The sequence below is a fragment of the Lissotriton helveticus genome, chromosome 7, assembly GCF_964261635.1.
Source record: "Lissotriton helveticus chromosome 7, aLisHel1.1, whole genome shotgun sequence".
NCBI lineage: Eukaryota > Metazoa > Chordata > Amphibia > Caudata > Salamandridae > Lissotriton > Lissotriton helveticus.
In genome coordinates, this window is record NC_136068.1 from 1,160,257,880 (window position 1) to 1,160,280,089 (window position 22,210).

General features: G+C 46.1%; 1 pseudogene; it reads left to right on the forward strand.

Moving 5' to 3' along the window:
- Positions 1-21,823, forward strand: part of LOC144767289 (monocarboxylate transporter 7-like) — a 108,739-nt pseudogene extending 86,916 nt beyond the window's left edge.
- Positions 21,824-22,210: the final 387 nt, after the last annotated feature.

A 22,210-nucleotide genomic window follows, 5' to 3' on the forward strand; every position in this document is an offset into this window, starting at 1 on the left:
CCATGAGCAAGAGGCGCCCAGGTACTTCCGTAAGAAAGGAGTGCCCCGAGTGTTGTGGCCGAGGCTTGAGGGGAGGGAGGGCCTCGAGGCACATTGCCGGTGCCTGTCCCTCCTCCTCGAAGCTGAAGAGAGCCCCTGTTTGGGGCCTGAAGCCTCGCGGAGGCTACCTTTAAGTCCCAGGCCCCCGTGAAGAAAGGGGGGCCCGGCTATAGTCGCGAGAGAGGAGGGGGCATCGAGGCACATTGTCGGTGCCTGCCCTTCCTCAGTGAAGCCCTGCGCCTGCTGAGGTCCCTAGGCGAAAGAGTCCAGGAGCAGCTGGTGAGTGGGGCCACAGCTGGACTGTGTAGGGGTGGTGGGAAAGGCAACGGGGCACAGGGTCAGTGCTCGCCCCCCCCCCCCCCCCACCCCCTCTTCTTTTGGACACCGGGACTGGCCATGTTGGCCCTGAAGGTACACAGGAGACTCCTAGACTGGGCAACCCCCCACAGGGAGAAGTGGAGGCCGGGGATGTTTCTATAAGTAGGATTAATCCCTAGGGATTGCGAGCTTTGTTAACGCAAGTTATCCTGTGTGTTTGCAAAACTGCATGTTTAGGTCCCAGGGAGTGGTTGCCCTATGCTTAGTTCTGGGCCCCATGGGTTATTGTTTCCCTAAGGTGACCCGGGAAGAGTTGATGCCAATACACCCTGATGTTTGATACCCCTAGTTTGATGGTAGAGGGAGCCTAGCTGTTTCCTTACAGGTGTTCCTGGTCTATGAGGAGGGCCCCTACCGGATATTACTGCTGGGTGAGGTATGTTCTGCCTAATGTTGGTCAATAGGTTGGCCTGACGTGTTATTCCAGGCCCTTGGTTATGCCCCAGGTTAATGGGCCAGCCGTGCTGATTTATTACAGGTGCTCCTATTTATGATGTACTGTGAAGCCCTGATGTTTTTCCCTTACAGGGGTTGGGTTGGCGATATTGTGCATGATGTATATCTATGCTAATGTGATATTTTGCAATTACAGCCCTCCCCTAAGGATGAGAGTCTGAGTTGGCCCCACCAGATTGGCCCCAGATCTAATGTTATTTTGATCCCATCCTTTTTCCTTTCAGCATGGACTTATAGACTCAGCCCTTACTTCCCATGTAAATAATCCCCCCTTTATACACTTGGCTCTGGCGTCAATTGGCGCCCTGTTGTGACACTACTGTTTTGCATTTTATTTTGCCTTGCAGGTTGGAAACACTACTAAACTACTTATCTTTTTCCAACTCAAACTGGTGTCCTGTCTCTTTTGTGCTGTGCCTGGTGTGTTGCCTGTGGGTACTGCGTGAGTGCTTCACATGTCCTCCATAGTTTGGCCTGCCCGCTTGGTCCGTGCTACCCCCTTGAAGATTTGGGTAACCCCATTTCTTACAACGGGGATAAGAGATATTGCAGTAATGACCTTAAACAAAAACATGCTTGAAAGCAGCAGTTCTTTTGTTTACACTTGGCCTCGTAATAGGTGTATCTTTTAGTAAGTGTGCAGCGTGCAGGTATTGGAATCTCACCCTACATTATGCTTAATGAAATCTGAAGGATTTCCCAGGAAAGCCTTTCTTATTTCTTGCTAAAATGATGAAAGCATGCACCCTGCGGTATTCAGGTGACAAGTGCTTTTGCAGATCGTGGACACCTAGTTTTGATTTTAAGATAAAGTTGTCTAACCACTTGCTTTTTATTACGAATTTGAATAAACAGTGAAAGGTAGTTTAGCCTCAAACTTGCTATATGTCACTTGCCTCTGCGGGTGAGGGCTCCATGAGTCACTCCTTGTTCTCTAGACTCGATCAGAGCCAACTCACAAAACTAACATACTGAAACAATTGAATGAAATTTGGGCATTACCAGTGCACGTTTTATCAGTGAAATGTATTTTCACAAACAGATGTTTTTACTAGCATATCATGAATATATTGCATATGTACCAAACAAAAGGGGAAAAACGGGTCTTGGTTGTGAACGTAACAAAATGCAAAAAGTAGACATTTCTTCCTTTGTTTTCTTTTCACTTGCAAAAACAGAACTGCATCCTTTTTTTGGGTAAAACTAACGCTGCTTTATTTTATTCCTGCTGGTAAGTTTCTAAGTACGACCAACACAAGCTATCATTGTACTATGGCATTAATCATAGTAAGGCAACACAACTGTCCCAAGCTGGACTGAGGAGAATGATAATTCATTATGGTCTTTAAGGGCATTAAGGAAGTTGAACTTCAATGAAGCAGAGGGAATAGTTTTTCAATCATCCTGGAAACATTTTGCAAACGAGTATACAAATATAGGTAGATTCAGTGATGCACCATTGTTTTTAAAAGAGCAGAGAAATAGAATTATAGAATTACAACCCATTGCTGAGGCCTGTACAAGTTGTCATAGGCCTTGAACCATAGTTATAGTCCCGAGCCACAGGCGAAGTACTATAACGAAGAAGAGGGCCTTTAACAACCAGTATAGCTTCAGGCAGAAGGGCTATAAAGCTATCAGAGCATTCCGCTAACTACAGTTAGAATGTTCTGATTGGAAAATACAGAACAAAGAGACAAACATTGGAATGCTGGAGCAGAAGGCTCCTACCAAACATTATAAGCCCTAAGCCACTTCATTATCTGCAACGGAGCTTTCAACATTCTAATGTTCTAATTGAGCATAGGGGCCAGGGAGCATTCACTAATCTTATCATCTTTATTATTACATCAGTAATGTTTTGGAATTATCTGGCTGATCAATTATAACCCTTAATTGCTATAAAACAGTGATGTTTTGAGCTTCACCAGTGTTTAATTTGGCCTAAAACCACAAGGGGAAACAACGTTTCTAAAGTTAGCTGTTACATGATTTAAACCTATCTAATTTGATTAATCAGAAAAACTGGAGCAGTGGCTTGACAATATTTGTCTTATTTCCACAGAGAAAACAGATTCTAAGTGAAGATTTTGTCATTACATCATTTAAATGTTTTGTCAATTGATTATTTAATAACTTGCATCACTGCCTCTGCTTACCATAGACACATCACATTCAGACATCATTGTAAAACCAGTAAACACAAATCCTACAAAGTCATGATCTCTATTACACAGAGCTTCTCAACATATTGTTTTTGTATTGGGACAAGTTTAAGATCAGGAGAGGTATTACAAAGCTACTGGCATTTAAGGTTCAAAGTACTAGAGTGTCGTAATTCTGTAATTTGTTTGCAAAGAGGTATGGGTGTGAATACAGGACACACTATTTATTTTTTCGCTGGTCTTTTTCGAACACATGTACATACTTTTCTGAAGTGAAGATGTTCCACTATCTGTACGGAGAATGTTCAAAGGACCCAAACAGTGTGTACTTTAAAAAAAAAAAAAAAAAAAGTTAAGAAATTTCTGTTCATGGAACTAAGAAGTCAGCTTCAGATACGCTGAACGCTTGCCTTGACTAATGTTAAGACTGCTATTCCTGATTCCAATGAATGCCTCTTTGTCCACCACCCTGCCTTCCGGTCTCTTATCTCACTCAGGGGCATAGCTAGGGGGGGGCGGTCTGCCCCAGGCGGCACTGTTTTTGGGGGGGCGGCGGTCGCGCGGCACTGGTGGCCCTTTGCGGCGGCCTTTATAATTTATTTGGGGACACTGACACTAGTAGTGTCAGTGTCCCCAAATAAATTATAAAGGCCGCCGCAAAGGGCCACCAGTGCCGCACGTGAGGTCCTGTTTAAAGTGCAAGCGCACCGCCACCTGCTGCTGTTAATTGCTGCCTGCAGCGCACGCACACCACCACCACCCTAGCATAGGCCCGTGACGTCGCACGAGCTTCTGCGCACCGGGCGGAGGTGTCAGGTGGTGGCAGGCCGACGGAGCTGCAGGCAGAGAGACACAATACAAATCTGCGAGACTGGGTAAAGCAATGATGTCCCACCCTAGGCTCAAAGCAGTTAATTGATCGGGGAGGTGGAATACAGGCAGGGCAGAGCAGGGCACGGCAGAAGGGTCTTCCAGAGGACGGGTCCACAGCACTTTCTGAGAACGCCAGGCGCAAGTAGTAAGCGATGTCAAAGTACACAAGTTTTGTGAGTTCTGCTATAGGCACAGTTGTTCCAATGTGCTTCTGTGTTCTCACTCCACTGAGTGGGGGTGAAGGAGGGTGTGTTTGTGGTATGTTTATAGCTTCTTTATTTTCTTGAGTTAAACTTGCCATGGGTTTATGGTGAACCTGTGTGTCAGTGTTGAGCTGTGCTATCTAGCAACCATACAGCATGACGTTACACATTCTGCAGTAAACATGTGGTAGGTGCATACCATCTTGAAATAGTTTTTCACGTGTGCTGTACTGGACAGTCCATGAACTGAATTGCTACTGACCTCCACTGTTTTACAGCCTAGCTAATACATGCAGTAGATGACACGAGGCCTGGTGATTGCGTGGAAGTGAGCAGGTGATTGTGTGCGAGCAGGTGATTGCTTGGAAATGAGATCACAGAGAGCCATCATTGGGTCCGATCTGTGGAAGTTCTGCATGCTTTCACAGACACACAGCACCAAGGGACAATGGCTGTCTCTTCAAAGCACCAGACATAGTCTGTGCCTACCTCGCATTTTACAAAAGTGCCTGTGAAATTTGGATAATGCTTAAACTTTTGCCCTCCCCATCGCCCGCTCGTGAGGTTGGAGCACTGCAATTCTAAAATGTTTTAGTGGCGCAGGCCCTGCGTCTTCTGCAGCAGAGCAACTCTTTCTCTCCTCTTCGGCACGAATATCCAAAACCATTATAGATTGAAGTTGGAATCTCTGACTAACACCAGGAGGCACCTTACCCCAGCTAATTTAGTAGCAGAAATAGGTACCAGCCCCTGAAGGTGGGGCCAATCTGTGCGTTCTCTCTCTTTGGTAATATAAAAGCTGCGGGACTGTGAAACTGAATAGCTCCTCCACACTTCTTTCTGGACTGATTAGTTATGTTTCAAAATGTGCACACTCTGCACTACGATGCGGAAGGAGTGGGTGGAGGAGTGGTTATACGTCAGCAGCCAGCAAGATGGCCCAGCAAGTTAAGACCTCTAGTTTTACCTGCAGGTCAGAAGTTTGAATCGCAGTAAAGTGGATCTTAGCCTTTCATCCTTTCAAGGTCGATAACCAGAGCACTCTGTTAGTAATTATAGAATATGTTATTTAATTTTCAAAAAAAGCCAATTTACTGTTATTGTAGTTATGCTTCAGGTTCCAATAACTCTTATATATTTGACGTTCTTAAAAAGTGCTCTTACAATTGTCCTTTCTCACATTCTCCATGTATCGAAGGCTGACATTCAGTTCTCCAGTGTGCAGCATTGAAGTAACAGTTACCATGCATCACTATACCCTGCCTTCTCATCACACCTCATGTCACATGTGGTTTTTCGGAGTCCCCAGATAGATCATGCAGTCTGTGTGTTCTCCTTAGTACTGCCGGTCACCGGTGTATTCAACTGTGTAGCCTTTGAACGTGTCATGTACGTGACGTGCATGTAACTTGCATGATCGAGGTAACTATTAGCGGCTACACTGTGTCTCTTGGACCTCTTTCAAGTGCGTGCTGTCCTTTTCCCCCCAGCATACTCCCTCCAAACCCCCAAACCCCCCCCAGGGCGGCAATCTGAGGGATAGCCCAGGGCACCACAAGCTCTAGCTACGCCACTGATCTCACTCTTACAGTGTCTCTTTTATCCTCACTTTCTCCCTTTGTCACTGTTTCCCTATCTGTCACGTCCTCCTTTCTCTCTTTGCTTCCTTTCGCTCTGAAGAGTTTACTGCCCTTTAAAGAATAAATGTTTCAACAGATTCCCACACCTGTCCTTTCCATACTTCCACAGGTTTGGGATACTCCCTAAGTTTCATTCCAACAGTCACCATACTGTCACAGTACTTTGAGAAAAAACGTTCAGTGGTTACTGCAGTTGCCTCCACTGGAGAATGTTGCGCCGTTTCGCCTTTGCACCAGGTAAGCAGTTCAATATAACTAATCCCAAAACAAATGCGCCCAAATGTGAAATGCTCTTCCCATCGATACACACTGGAACTTTAGGATTACGGAGGAGAGCAGTCATACCAGGTTTAAAACCCCAACAGAATATTGGGCTGATGTCAGCAGCGCAGGAAACGGGACTTATGGCTGTGATCTTGTCACTGAAAACCTATGATCTTCAGGACAGGGTCACTCTTCGCACATAGCAAGTGTGCGTCTTAAATGAAGGTCATCACTGTCCTCGTGGGACAATGAAAAACGTGAAGTGAGACCATCTTCGTAAAGCCCCCTTGAAAAGGACATACTCTAAAATGTAACTCATCGCTTTCAATGGCCACGTGATGCGGTGACCGTGGATCTGGGGCCTTGTTTGTAAATCAGTATTTAAACACAAAATGGAACAAGAACATTTTTCTACTCATATCACTATCCATATGGAAAATAACAGCCTCTTTGGCCTCATTTACTTCAGCAAAAGTAATGACAGCAATTCTTGTATAATTTGGGTCGCATTTAGGCCTGGATCAACGAGGGCCTGCAATAAGTGGAAACCAGTGGCACATGCTGGAGAAAGAAAGGTATCTCTTGCTGCAGCAATAAAGTGGGGGCTTGCTGAGGGTCTCAGAATAAGAGAACTTCGAAAATGGGGCAATAATATATCAATAATTATAAGGAATGCTAGAGAAACAGTTATTTGCATCTTTCCCCAAGGTTTTATTACAGTTTAGAATAAGTTAATGACTATTAAGAGACAAAATGTTGCGGTAACATCACTGCACCCGGATTTAGTTTGTACACGACCTGTGTAGAGTGCCTCCCTCATCTTAGTCAAAGAAAGGAGTATGCCATTATAAGATCCAGAAGCTGTAAGTGCAGTCTAGATGTCAATTTAGGATAACTAGTATTTCTTTTTCTAACCGAGATACAGGTATGCATTTTGAGACATTTGGTCAAGGCCTAATCAATCTTCGGTACTTATGGCAACATATTGACCTAGGGCAGCCTTTACTGTGGGATTTCTTGTTTTGTGGAGGAGTTTAGCAGACAAGGAACCAACCTTTAGATTAATTATTATTAGAGCACAGGACCAACAGTCTGATAAACATTTCCACAGTGAAGAGGTTCTGAAGTTGCATGTATAGTCCTTTGGTCTTATCTTCAGGGAAAAGAGCTACTGCACAGAAAACGACCACATCTCCTAATCTGACAACACAAATCTCTATCCTGTTAACAAAATATTAGTACATGATGAGAGTGTCTTATTTTGGGGCATCGTTCAAACAACACCCCTTATTAGGGGCTACCTATAAGTCTACCCAGCCAATATTTTTAATTGCCTGCTCTTTCAGTAACTCAAGTTAGATTAATACCTCCATGTACATTTAGCCTTTGGTATTATTGGTGGTTTCTAGTTAATGTTATTGTGCACTTCACAATGATTATCAAATTTCGCCGTGCCATATCATCAATATCGTGATGTCTTTCTCCTTCATTACGAAAGAATGTGCAAGTAACTGGAAACATATTTATATAATGTCTTAAAAAACTACTAGTAACGTAAAATACAATGCTTTTTAATACCATTGTATAATTGATCTGCTGATTTTATTAGCACTACTCACTTGGCCTCACTGGACTCGGTCCAAAAGCACTTTGCACAGCTGCCCTCGCGCTGCCAGCGGACGCCCAAAACCACCTCAGCGCCATTGCCGGCGTGCCGATAGGCCATGCCCCCTAGGCCACGCCCTCTTGGAGGCCACGCCCCCTCCCCTAATACAGGTACATAACCGCTGATTGCAAGCGCCGCCTGTCAGAACCTTCGCAACTCCTGAGGCAGAAAGCCGGGAGATAGCCTCTAAATTGTTTTAAAATTGTTGGGCCACGCCCCCCATATTTTTTTCTCATAAGAGTATGTGCCTACACCGTACGCGCAGCGGACGGGCGTGCCGTCTGCGCGCCGAAGGCGCGCCTAAGGCAAGCCCGTCTTCGCCCGTCATCGCCAAGTCATCGCCTCTCGCCACCCCCCCTGCCCAAAAAACCCGGCCGACATACTATTACAACAAAAATCATCTCCTTGCTCTTAACTCGAACCGAAGATGCGACAAGTTGGAGGGATGCATTGAACAGACTGCTCTCCAATGTAACTCCTGTAGCCTACTTATACCTGCGCCGAGACTACCCTGTCACAGAACCGCTAGAAAGAGCCTTTCATCGCTCTTAATCGCCCAGCTTAACGTCAGGTCCCTGGTTAAACACCATGCGGAGATACATACTTTACTAACAGACGAGAACCCGGACATATTATTCCTATGCGAAACCTGGCTCACGGACGACCTAACCAGCATCCCCAACCTAACTCTACCAGATGGGTTCTCTATGACCTCCATCAATAGAGGATCGAGGGGTGGCGGCATCGCCGTCATTTATAGAACACCTTACACCTGTACCTTTGTAAAGGAAGACATTACGGGCTGTGAAGGCGCACGGTTTAAAATCACCACTAGCCCTCATTTCTCCCTCTCTGGCCTCTTTATCTATAAACCACCGGGCCCCTCCTCGAAATTCATTGAGGAACTCTTAGAAATAGCCCATGCCCTGGTCACAAGCTCCGCAAATTTCACGATCTTGGGGGATTTAAACCTTCACTTTGACGCCATTTCGGATCTGACCATCAGCAGTCTTTTAGCGGACCCAACAGCCCTGCAGCTGACCCCTATCATACAATCCTCTAATCCTCTACACACTCGGCGGGCCACTTACTCGACCCGGTTTTCATGAATATTCTGGAAGCCAAAGCCGATCTTCCTACTCCTATGGGATGGACGGACCACTTCCTTGTTTCTTTCATGATTCCGGCCGATACTCAATCCAACAGGGCATCGTCCACCTCCTGCCTTAAACGGCCCTGGCACAAGCTCCAAAACATAAACCTGCCTGCCAGTTTAGGAGAACCTAATCTTGAAATTACAAACGACATTAACACGTTATATGCTGCCTTTCAGGAATGGATCACCAAAGGTCTCGATACCATCATTCCAGCGAAATGGACTAGAGGTCGGAACACCCCCTCGAACCCATGGTATGACGACAACCTAAAAATTCTTAGAAAAGAATGCAAAAGAATGGAGCGACACTGGAGGAAGGAGTATAGGGACAAGGACAAAGCGTCCTACTTAACCACACTCAAGCGATACCATAAAGCTATACGCACTGCCCGTGCGTCCTTCTACGCCAAAGAAATTGATTCCAGCCCCAACCCCACAAAAACAATCTTCAAATTGGTCCAAAAACTACAAAATGGCGGCAACCCTGCCACAGGCATTTCCTCCACGCAGCAGTGTGAGGACCTCACCACTTTCTTGATAGAAAAGGTGAGAAAGATCTATAACACCTTCTCACAGAACTCCTCTGTTCTTGCCAGCCCTCTCCAGGTCCCCAGTAAAAGCCCCGGGCTCACTCATCTGCCGCCCATCTCCCACGAGGACCTAGCTAAACTCTGCAGAAAGGTGAAATCCGGCGCCCCCTCAGATCCCATGAGACCAGCTCAGTTTCTGGATTCCCTGGACTTCTTTCTTCCCTCTCTGGCCACGCTCCTTAATCTTTCCTTTTCATCAGCCATAGTACCCACATGTTGGAAACAGGCCTGGGTCACCCCCATTATTAAAAAACCCGCTCTGGACCCCACAAAGCCGGAAAATTACAGGCCCGTCTCACTGCTCCCCTGGGTGTCCAAACTGGCAGAAGCCCATGCGACCACCGTACTCACTGCCCATATGGCCGAAAATAACATCTTGGACCCCTCCCAACACGGGTTCAGGCCTGGACACAGTACGGAGTCCGCCCTCCTCGCCACCACCGAACACCTTAGGATGATCATGGACACCGGTCAGAGTGCTGCGCTGATACTGCTAGATCTCAGCGCGGCCTTTGACACGGTGTCCCATGATATCCTGTTGAGCCGTTTGGAGGGCATCGGGATCAGGGAGCGGGCACTGGAATTGTTCCGATCATTCCTCACGAACAGATCCTTTCGTGTGTCAGCCCCCCCCATTCATCTCCCACTCTCATGCGATTAGCCAAGGAGTACCACAGGGCTCTGCCCTCAGTCCGTCCCTTTTTAATTTATACATGCAGCCCTTGGCGGCAGTGGCCAAAGAATGGGACCTCACGCTGGTGTCGTATGCCGACGACACACAGCTAGTTATCACCCTCACTGAGATGCCCTCTACCTCGGCTACTAACTTTAGGGAGGGGCTGGCCGCTGTTGCCACCTGGATGACTGAAAATTGCCTACAGCTGAATGCAGGAAAAACTGAGGTATTACTCCTGGGTAAGAGCCCCAGTCTCTGGAGTGACCACTGGTGGCCCCCCCTGTTGGGGCCTACCCCCCTACCAAATCCTCGGTCAAAAACTTAGGAGTATGGCTGGACTCCGCACTGAACTACCAAACCCACACCAAAAAGGTAGCAGCTACCTGCATTGGGCTGCTGAGAAGCCTTTATCCCATTCTAGGCTTCTTTGATCCCAAAACACGGCAGCTCATTTTCCAGGCCACCATCCTGTCCCGACTGAACTATGCGAGCGTACTACTATTAGGCGCTAACAAAGCCGAAACTACTAGGCTCCAGCTAATACAGAACTCTGCGGCCAGGGCAATTGTAGGCCTCCCCAGAAGGTGCTCCGTTAGAGGTACCATCCAGAGACTACACTGGCTTCCTGTGGAAGCTCGCATTCAATTCAAGGCCCTCACCACTGCTTTTAAAATCTTCAATGCGGAGGGACCTGAACTCCTCCAATCGCTGCTTACTCCATATACCCCCCAGCGCAACCTGCGCTCCATGGGTCAACACTTAGTAGCAGTCCCCCGCACTAAGTTCAGCCGCATCGGAGGTTGCTCTTTCAGACTCCTGGCGGCTAAACTATGGAACTCCCTACCCCTCCACATCCGCTGCATCGACAACCTACTCACTTTCCGCAAAGCTATTAAAACTCACCTTTTTGCATGTCTATAAGTCCCTTCTCTCCCTTCCCTCACCCCAGTAGGTTGTGCTTTGGTTCTTAGCGCCGGGACGCCCCGTTGCTGGGGCAGCTGTCGCGCTCAACAAACCCTTAACATAACATAACATAACAGTAGGCGAGTAAATTATGTCAATAGTTATACTGAGCATATTATACTAAAGGTTTTTAAAAGTTAAAAATCATGTTGCAATCAATGTCTGTAGATTAACAAACTACGTTGTTCAGCTGTAGATTTGTATTCTCTTCCCAAGCTATCACTGCTCTAAAGAATCACCTCGGCTGGAGATATAGCCTCTTGCTTGTTGGTGTACTTCAGTTAAATATTGTTGTTTGTGGATCACTGCTACGACCAATGAAAATCCAGAAAGAAGTACAGGTAGAAAAAACTCCAAAAAAAAGAAAGCATGGAAATAGAATACATACTTGAACATGAGAAAACAATTACTTCAATTGATTCCATAGACTCAGGAGTCGAAATAACTACCTCACCTCAGAAAGAAAATGAAAACTTGAAACCAGAGACAGAACATCTTGGACCACAGGAAAATGTCCAAATGCTGGAAGCAGCAAGAGGTCCAGTTGTGAAATCAAAAATCAGACTCTTGGACTTTTCAATTGTGAAAAACTGTGGTTTTATTTGTTATGCCCCGTTTTGCCTTGCATTTTTTGCCCCTTCTCTGTACATCATTCCACTGGGTATCAGTCTTGGTATTGATAAAGACCACTCTGCCTACCTGCTGTCTGCTATGGCCATTGCTGAAGTTTTTGGAAGAATTGGCGCTGGCTGGATTCTCAATAAGAAGCCCATTTGCAAGATTTATATTGAGCTCGTTTTTTGTCATTTTGTTATGTTTGGCTCTCATTTCCTTTCCCTTTGCCTGAGAATTTTGGGGGCTGATGGTGTGCAGCGCATTTTTGGATGTATGTTAGGAACAGTTGCAGGAACCCACATTCCAATGTTAGAAGATGATGACGTTGTGGGTATCGAGAAGATGTCTTCTGCAGTTGAAGTGTATGTTTTCATTCAGAGCATAGCCAGATTAGCTGGCCCATCACTTAAGAGGTATGTTTACTTTTACATTTTTTTAAACTTAAAAGCTTTCGTTTTCAATTTATGACAACTAGTTAACTTGTATTTGGGGGTATTACTCTTAGTATTTTTGAAAATTGTAGCTCCCCCTCCAACAACCAAGTGGGAATATGTTTGCAGGTGGTTTTATATATTCATGTAAAGATAAAATATGGAGGGTAAGGGTACAGGGTCAACTTTGAAGTCCACATACAGAGTACTTTATTGTAGACATAAGTACACCCCACTTTAGCCAACACCTGAAGCCCGGGGCTATCCCTCAAATTGCCACCCCTGGGGGTGGGGATGCTGGGAAAAAAGGACAGCACACACTTGAAAGAGGTCCAAGAGCCACATAGTATAGCCGCTAATAATTACCTCGATCATGCAAGTTACATGCACATACATGACACGTTCAAAGGCTGCACAGTTGAATACACCGGTGACCGGCAGTACTAAGGAGAACACACAGACTGCATGATCTATCTGGGGACTCAGAAACACCACAAATGACTTGGTGTGATGAGAAGGCAGGGTACAGAGCTGCATGGTAATTGTTACTTCAGTGCTGCACGCTGGAGAACTGAATGTCAGCCTTGGATATATGGAGAATATGAGAAAGGACAATTGTAAGAGCACTTTTTAAAAACTTTAAATAAATAAGAGTTATTGGAACCTGAAGCAGTACTACAATAACAGTAAATTGGCTTTTTTTGCAAATTAAATAACATTCTATAATTACTAACAGAATGCTCTGGTTATCGACCTTGAAAGGATGAAAGGCTAAGATCCACTTTACTGTGATTCAAACTTCTGACCTGCAGGTAAAACTAGAGGTCTTAACTTGCTGGACCATCTTGCTGGCAGCTGACGTATTACCACTCCTCCACCCACTCCTTCGGCATCGTAGTGCAGAGTGTGCACATTTTGAAACATAACTAATAAGTCCAGAAAGAAGTGTGGAGGAGCTATTCAGTTTCACAGTCCCACAGAGTTTATATTACCAAAGAGAGAGAACGCACAGATTGGCCCCACCTTCAGTGGCTGGAGCCTATTTCTGCTGCTAAATTAGCTGGGGTAAGGTGCCACCCGGTGTTAGTCAGAGATTCCAACTTCAATCTATAATGGTTTTGGATATTCGTGCCGAAGAGGAGAGAAAGAGTTGCTCTGCTGCAGAAGACGCAGGGCCTGCGCCACTAAAACATTTTAGAAATGCAGTGCTCCAACCTCACAAGCGGGCGGTGGGGAGGGCAAAAGTTTAAGCATTATCCAAATTTCACAGGCACTTTTGTAAAATGCGAGGTAGGCACAGACTATGTCTGATGAAACAGCCATTGCCCCTTGGTGCTGTGTATCTGTGAAAGCATACAGAACTTTCACAGATCGGACCCAATGATGGATCTCATTTCCAAGCAATCACCTGCTCGCACACAATCACCTGCTCACTCCCACGCAATCACCAGGCCTCGGGTCATCTACAGCATGCATTAGCTAGGCTGTGAAACAGTGGAGGCCTGTAGCCAATCAGTTCATGGACTGTCCAGTGCAGCACAAATGAAAAACTATTTCAAGATGGTATGCACCTACCACAAGTTTACTGCAGAATGTGTAACGTCATGCTGTATGGTTGCTAGATATCACAGCTCAACACTGACACACAGGTTCACCATAAACCCATGGCAAGTTTAATTCAAGAAACTAAAGAAGCTATAATCATACCACAAACACACTCTCCTTCACTCCCAGTCAGTGGAGTGATAATACACAAGCACATTGGAACAACTGTGCCTATAGCAGAACTCACAAAACTTGTGTACTTTGACATCACTTACTTATTGCGCCTGGCGTTCTCAGAAAGTGCCGAGGACCCTTTCTCTGGGCTCTTCTGCCTGCCCTGCTCTGCCCTTCTTGTATTTCACCTCCCTGATCAATTAACTGCTTCGAGCCTAGGGCGGGACTTCATTGCTTTAGCCAGACTCGCAGATTTGTATTGTGTCTCTCTGCCTGCAGCTCCGTCGGCCTGCCACCACCTGATGCCTCCGCCCGGCGCGCAGAAGCTTTTGTGACGTCACGGGCCTATGCTAGGGTGGTGGTGGCGTGCGTGCGCTGCACGCAGCAATTAACAGCAGCAGGTGGCGGTGCGCATGCGCTTGCACTTTAAACAGGACCATGCGCACGTCACGGGTGGCCAGTTGGGGCGGCCTTTATAAATTATTTGGGGACACTGACACTACTAGCATCAGTGTCCCCAAATAAATTATAAAGGCCGCCACAACAGGCCACCAGTGCCGCACGGCCGCCGCCCAAAAACACTGCCGTCTGGGGCGGAACGTCCCCCCAGCTACGCCCCTGTCTGTAACCGCAAGATTCCAAATGTTAGCACTTTCAGTGTATTCCGGCTTTATATTCTTGCATCTTTGATGCCTCAAATTTAGCTAAACTAGAAACAGGATTAATTTTTTCATCTGTAAATCACGATTTCAACATCTCACTCTGATTCATGAAGCCTAGCTCTAAATGTATTTATGATTTAAAATATGGAAACTCCACCATAGCTTGTAATTTTTCTCATGCTTTGTCAAAGCCTTCTTGGTGCCAACACGTGAACTTAATATCAAATGCAGTATTTCCAACTATTTTGTGCCCCAAATCCTCGAATGCAAGTAGAATGAGAATCCACTACTAGCTAATAAGAAAAAAGCATACATTTTTAACCACACATGGGGCTTAAACTGTAAGGCATAACAAATACTGTTACAACTTCATTCAGAAGTTTTTTTTTTTTTGTTTGTTTTTTTGCAGTTTTATATAGCGCGAACTAGACCCGAACCGAATCACGTATCAGAGCGCTTTACATAGCACCAGTTACGTTACATGAGGACAGACACACATTCATTTTAGGCACGGGGAGATTAAGTGATTTGCCCAGAATCACAGGAGGTTTTTTTTTTTGCGTCGTTACCGAGACTCGAACCCAGATCCCCAGGTCCAAGGTCGAGAGCCCTAGCCGTTAGGCCAACTCCTCTCCCCAAGTTTAAGATTATTCTCAAAATCTGGAACATTCTACTGATCTTTTGCAGGGCAAAGCTATTTGTAGCATGACTTAAAATGACATGGTGCAAATATCCTTAACTTACTCAAGATCAACACAAGTGTATAGATTTGGGGAATAATCTTAAATCTCTTAGTGGAATTTCACTATTACAAAACAAGCTCTTAGTGTAGAGTACCCTTTGACTACATACCAAACTTTATGAAACCATATTTACTTGCTTTTCACTAGCTGTATTTCAATCAAACTGAATGGGAAACAATTTATTTGAGCAAAACCCTTTAAGGTTTCACCCTGTTGATCGAACTTCATTCACTGAAGGTAGTGCAAAACCTCAAAGTGATCAAAACAATTAGGTGGTTTGGGGAAGTCAAGAGAGGAGCCAAAGTTTACAGGTCGTCGGCTATGATTTCAGGTGATGCTGTCTGTAAATTTATTTATATAGCACTGTTCAGTTGGTTAAATATTGTTGATTATTTTACGGATTGGGTTTAAGAATCCGTAAACCAATTCATTGAAGGGGTTGTGTGCTGTGGCGAATATTAACTGGACTCTGCAGCAGGACGAAAGGTGACGGGCTCTGAGATATAAAAGGGACTGACCTCTCTACTACTAGTCGGTGTGGGTGAAGGATGGTTGGACCAAACTCCGAAACGTGGTGGACGCGGGTAGTATAAATCTATGAGGCCTGCTCTACTCGTCCAGCTGTGAGGGGTTCACGGACATCTGTAAAAATGACAGCAGGGGGAAAAGGCGCAAAATCCAACGCCCAGAGGCAGCTAGCGAAATTTGCTTGGGCTACAGGGGGAGAAAAAGGTGACTCACCGCGATCGGACAAGGAGGGACCAGTGGTGACCCAGGCGCCAGGACCGGAGCCGACTCTGCATGATGTTATGGCGGTGATAGGTGGGATACGTACCTCGGTGGACTCAGTCACAGTGGATGTCTCATTGCTAAGAGCCAACTTCAGGAGTGAGAAGGTGAAGGAATTGAAAATTGTAACGAGTACCCTGCAGGTGGACACCTCGGGAGCTCCAGAGCCAGATGCTAGAGCTGCAGAAAATACAGGAAAGGATGGCGCAACAGCTGGATGATTATGAAGGGCGAGCCCGCCGCAACAACATTCGAATTTTAGGGGTTCTGGATCGCATGGAAGGGCCAGCCGCAGACCTGTATGTGGAGGACTTAATCACGAAGTACCCGAAGCCTAATACATTGTCTAGCTACTTCTCTATTGAAAGGGCTCGAGGCCGCTGATTGCCAGAGTGTTCAACTACAGTGACAGGGACATAATCTTGCAAACTTCGAGGTCCGGCCCCCCTCTGAAAGTGTATAATTATGAGGTGGCGTTCTTTCCGGACTTTCCGGCCAAGGTCCAGGCGCAGAGGAGAAGTTTTCAAGCGATCAAAAAGGAGCTGAGGAAACGAGAGGTGAAATATGCGATGTCCTTCCCGGCGCGGCTGCAAGTGGAATCAGATGGCAAATCGTAGTTCTTTGACTCACCGGAGGCAGTGTGGGACTGGATGGAAGGTTGGAGCACGGTAGGAAATCGGAGGAGGAACCGCCCTGATAGACCTGGACTGCAAAAAGACACCCGGTCAGAGGTGGCAGGTACAGAGGCTGCAGCGGAAACAAGCAGGCTGGAGGATCAGGACTGAGCAGCTCCTGTGTTCCACTGCAGGACCTGGATTTGAATATACACAAGTACGGGGTCTATGAGGGGGAGGGGAGGGACTCTGGTTCATTGAACTGAGGAGACTGTTTTTGCATTCGGGGTAAATGATGTGAATTATCTGTTGACTATATTGATGTGATATGATGTTGCTTAATTTTAACATTACAAGGATGGCTGTGACTTTAGATAACTGTATAATGTAACTGCGGGATGGGGGACCGGTTCCCTCTGCATTTCTAGCATTTTCGGGGGGGGGGGGAAGGGGTGAGAGGCACTCTGCCATGTTTGGGGGTGGGTAGTTCTAAATCCACAGGCAGGGAGGCAGGGTGGGGGGGAGATTGGGGGGGTAGAGGGGGATGGGGGTGTTGGAGGGGTGATTGTTGTTTCCGAAGTATTGATTTGTGTCTTTATTGTGTACGAGATTATTCCTTTGCCAAGGGCCTGAATGACTGTTTTCACTGTGATTGTAACGCAATACACTGTTTTACTTTTTATGTTTCGTTTCTATATGACAGACTAAAAAACGGTGCGAATCCCTTTCTATGCAAGTTGCAAATTATATTGTTGACTGTGTTTCCGACCTGTGATATGATGTTTATCATGTTGTTAGATGGTGGTTGACCGCGATTCAGTGCTCTCTGTCCTTACCTGGAATGTTAATGGTCTGGGTGATAAAATAAAAAGAGGCATCGTTCAACAATACCTAAAGAGACAATCCCCGGACTTAGTCCTCCTACAGGAAACCCACTTGGTTGGTAACAAAAGTAATGCCCTAAACAGATGGGGGTACAAGCTCCTTGTGCATGCTGACTACACCACTGGCTCTCGGGTACGGTATTTTGGTTAGGAGAACATTTCCCTTGATAGTTCTCAATACATGGGCGGACTCTGCTGGGCGGTTTGCAGTGGTTGAGGCACAGTGGGAAGGGAGAGCCTTAAATATAGTCTCAGTCTATTTGCCACCAGCGCTGGGTAGGGCGGCCCTGGTAGAGCGGAGCCGGGTGCCAACTGATCTTCCAGATGGTGTTTTATTAATGGGGGGGGGGCTACAATATGACCATGAATGACTCAACTGATAGACACCTGAGACGGCAGGGTGTGATGCCAAATGAGCTTATGGCAGAATTTACCACGGCACTGGGTCTCTCAGACGTGGGGCGGGAGTTACAAGGTCTTCCTATAGACTTTACCTATTTTTCTAGCGGGCATGGCAGCCTTTCCCGGATTGACTACTTTCTAACGTACGCGGCCTCGGTGGGCAACTTCAGGCGGCCTAGGACATATCTTCGAGGCCTATCGGATCATTCCCCAGTAGGGATAGACTTTACTCATGGGGAAAAGCAGCAGAGTCGCACTATAGTTATTAACCCATGGTTGCTTAAAATCACGGATATCAGGGAGGAGCTCGGGGTGCAGACTGGATACTTTCTGGAGGAAAATGTGGGCTCCGTAGCGTCGGCACAGACGATTTGGGAGGCTTATAAGGTGGTTCTGAAGGGATATGCCCTATCGCTGAAAGTGCAACATGTTACGAAACGGCGTGGGATTCTGGAGCAGCTGGAGAAAGCACTTAGACAGCTTGAGGCGGAGTATGTACTTCATCCTCCAGATGGGGCACTGCATAGCCTGACGCTCAAGAAGGAGGAATACAAACTAAAGGCTCGGGAGCATATGTTGGCTAAACAGGTGGCTACTCATCACAGGTTGTATGAGCTTGGAGATAGGGCAGGGAAGACGCTGGTATGGTTGGAAAGGAAGGAGCAAGGTGCGAGGTAGGTGCAAGGTGGGTGCCCGACTGACGATGCCGAGTGGGGAAGTTCTTTATCGCCCAGGCGAAATAGCAGATGCATTTGCTAACTATTTCGAAACAGTGTACTCGCCCTCGGCCTTATATACCGCGGAAGACTCACGTCAATTGCTGGCAGAATGCGACGTGACGACTCTTTCGGAAGTAGCTAGGGAGCTACTTGATGCGGACCTTTCCGATGAGGAGATTCGGAAGGCCATTGGGCAAATTAAATCTGGAAAGGCAATGGGGCCAAATGGTACCCGGTGGAGTTTTTTAAGGCAGTGGCTTCCCAGGTGGTCCCGCACACGCGAGGAATGTATCAGGAAAGCTGGGAAAAGGGAACCCTACCACCAGATCAGCTGTAGCAAGCATTGTGGTGATACACAAGGCTGGTAAACCGGTGGATGATTGTCGTTCCTTCAGACCGATTTCATTGATTAATGTAGAGGCGAAGGTCCTGGTGAAGGTGCTCGCCACACGGCTGGGAACAATGATATCCTCCCTTGTGCACCCGGACCAGTCTGGCTTTATGCCAGGGAGGAATACGGCTCTTAATATCCGTCAGCTCCATAACGTGCTGGTACGTCAGAGATATCTACAAGAGGATGCAGTCATACTGTCCCTTGATGCTTCCATGGCGTTTGACTCAATTGAATGGCCATACATGTTTGAAGTTTTGGAAAGAGCAGGGTTAGGCCCTAAATGTATACGGTGGGTGCGGCTACTTTATACGGACATTTCTGGGCAGGTCAGAGTGAACACATCCAGGCAGTTCTCTCTCCGGAGAGGCACCAGACAGGGTTGCCCTCTGTCGCCGCTGTTCTCGCTTTTGCTGGAGGCCTTGGCGGCGTGGATACGGCGTGATGTTATGACAAGGGGTTTGCGGTGGTCCCACGATTGCGAAGATAGAATATTCCTTTATGCAGATGATATATTGTTATATCTTGCGAACCCATACAGGTCCATCCATATGGTCCTCAATATTTTCACAAATTTTGGGAAGTATTCTGGGTACGCTATTAATTGGGGCAAGTCGGTGTTGTATGTGCTTCATGGACAGACCCCACGTCTTCCAAAAGACGGTGCTTTAAGGGTCTCAGGAGACGGATTTAGATACCTGGGAATTTTTGTCACGCCGGATCCGGCTTTCTTTTATAGTCGCAATTTAGCGCCCTTGTCGGCACGGTTGCGGGCTGACGTCCAACATTGGAGATCTCTGCAATTGTCACTGGTAGGCCGTGCTGCTCTCTTTAAGATGCTAGCCCTTCCGCGGTTTCTATATATTCTACAAAACTGTCCACATAGAGTTCCAGATGCCTACTTTAGGAGGTGCGTACGTTACTCTGGGATGGCAAGGCCCCGAGGATTGCGCTTCAGAAATTGATGAAGGGATGGTATGATGGAGGCATTGCGCTACCTGATATACGGCTGTATTACTGGGCCTCGCAACTGTTGACTGTGAATAGGTGGCGATACGCCCCGCCGGATGATCCGGCATGTGCTCTAGATAGGTATCAGATGGATAGATCTGGATATCTTGGGGAGCTTTACTCTCGCACTAGGAAGAATCATTTTGTAGGTCCCGCTCAACACACGCTGCAGATATGGAGATTAGCCAATTCTCGTTTGTGTTGGACAGGCATGCTCACTAAAATGACGCTGTTGTGGTATTCACAGAAGCTAAGTATGCTTTGCCATCACCCGGGATTCGATAAATGGAATATGATCGGTATTTCGACGGTTGGTGACTTGATCAAGAAGGGTAAAATCCTTCGGTTTGAGGAGCTACAGAAGGCCTACCGGTTGGCGCCCAGTGAGGTCTTTCGCTATCTACAAATACGGCATGCTTTGATGACGGCGTTCCCTAGTTGTGTAGATATACCGGAGTCGTCCCCTCTGGAGGATTGTCTGTTGGATGGACAGTTGCACACTAAGGCGATCTCCCTCACTTATAGGAAACTTAGTAATAATGTGCCTGATTCCTTTGGAAAGTTTAAAGCGAAATGGGAAGGGGACCTAGGGACAATTGAGGGAGAGGATTGGAGGCAGGCGTTAATGTCTCCCAGAGAGGCTGCCATCACACTTAGATTCTGCCTTATTCAACTCCGTATTTTCCACTGCTCATATTTGACTGGGGTTACTCTTGCGAGGACTTGGTCTAGGCCGGATGATCCCGGTCTAAGGGGCTGCCGGCAGTCAGCTACCTTTTACCCTAAGATATGGGAATGCCCGATGGTGCAGAGCCGATGGGACAGAATCAAGACACATTTGCATTCCGCGCTGGGAAAGCCACTCACTCTGACGCCACGATTGGGCCTGCTCAATATATGGGAGGCAACTGATCATACGGAGACAGAACAGCAGTTTGTAACGTTAGGTTTCACATTATTTAAGAGGGAAATCGCTAGGGGATGGGGTGGAATACGGCCGCCTGCAGTGGCGGTTTGGCAGAGGGAGCTAGATAGGTGCATGATAGCTGAGAAAGAAGTGTTTGTTGCGAGGGGATGCCCGAAGAAGTGGGACAGGAAATGGTCCAAATGGAACTTGTATAGGGGGGAGATTTGTATATCGCCTGTAGTGGAATTAGAATTGATAAGGCATTGGGATGGGGAGCACAATGCTTAATATGTATGTTTAATTGAATTTGATTCCTAATATGACGATAAATGTAACTTGCATTGTGAATTGTATGAGTAACAGTGAATTTGTCTGTCATTCTTTCAAATAAAAATATTTTAAAAAAATATATAAAAAGAATCTGTAAACCAGAGCAACATTATATCCTTATGAAATCAGCAAGAAATTATTAACTTTAGAAAAGGTAATGTTTTTGGATTTAGTCTAGTTGCAGGCATTGCTTTGTCATGTAATGTGGCGACAGTTACAATGTAAATGCCTTTTCTCTAATGAAAACAATATTATTTTTAACTGTAGGTGTCCTTGTGGATCAAACTCAGAACTACGGGTCAGCATTCTACTGCTGTGCGATTGGCATGGCGCTGGAAGCCATATGTTTGGCCTTCGTAAGGCCGTGCAAGAATGGCCTCCGCAGACGTAAGCCTCTATAAGGAGGGGATTATAAGGAGATGTGCCGGATGACTTTCTTGAAATGGATTTTGAAAAACCTGAAGGATCAATAAAAAGTAATGAAAATAGTTTTTGAAATAACTTTACATTTGTGCCAACCAAACAAGATTTGAATAAAGACAATGCAGTGAACCAACAATGAATCAACAACCTTGGAACTTAAACTTGAAAGGGAATGCAAAAACTATCAACGTGAGAAGCTGCTAAGTACAATTGAAAATTCAGAGAAGGCTGCCACTTTCTTATATTAATTTAACCGCCCATAGTGGGCAGCTGTTTCATCACTAATTTTTTAATGAAAAAATAAGACATTTGCTTTACCTTCTGGCAATGACAATACAACTAATAACACCTGGTTTGCATTCTTCATTGTCAACCTCTGGGTACATTTGTATTTTAAACTGCAGCAGCATATTGAAGATGGTATTAAGTCAGATGCTGTCCCGAAAATAAATTATTTTCTTGAGCATGCATAAAAAAATACTAAGGACCAGGATTTTAAAG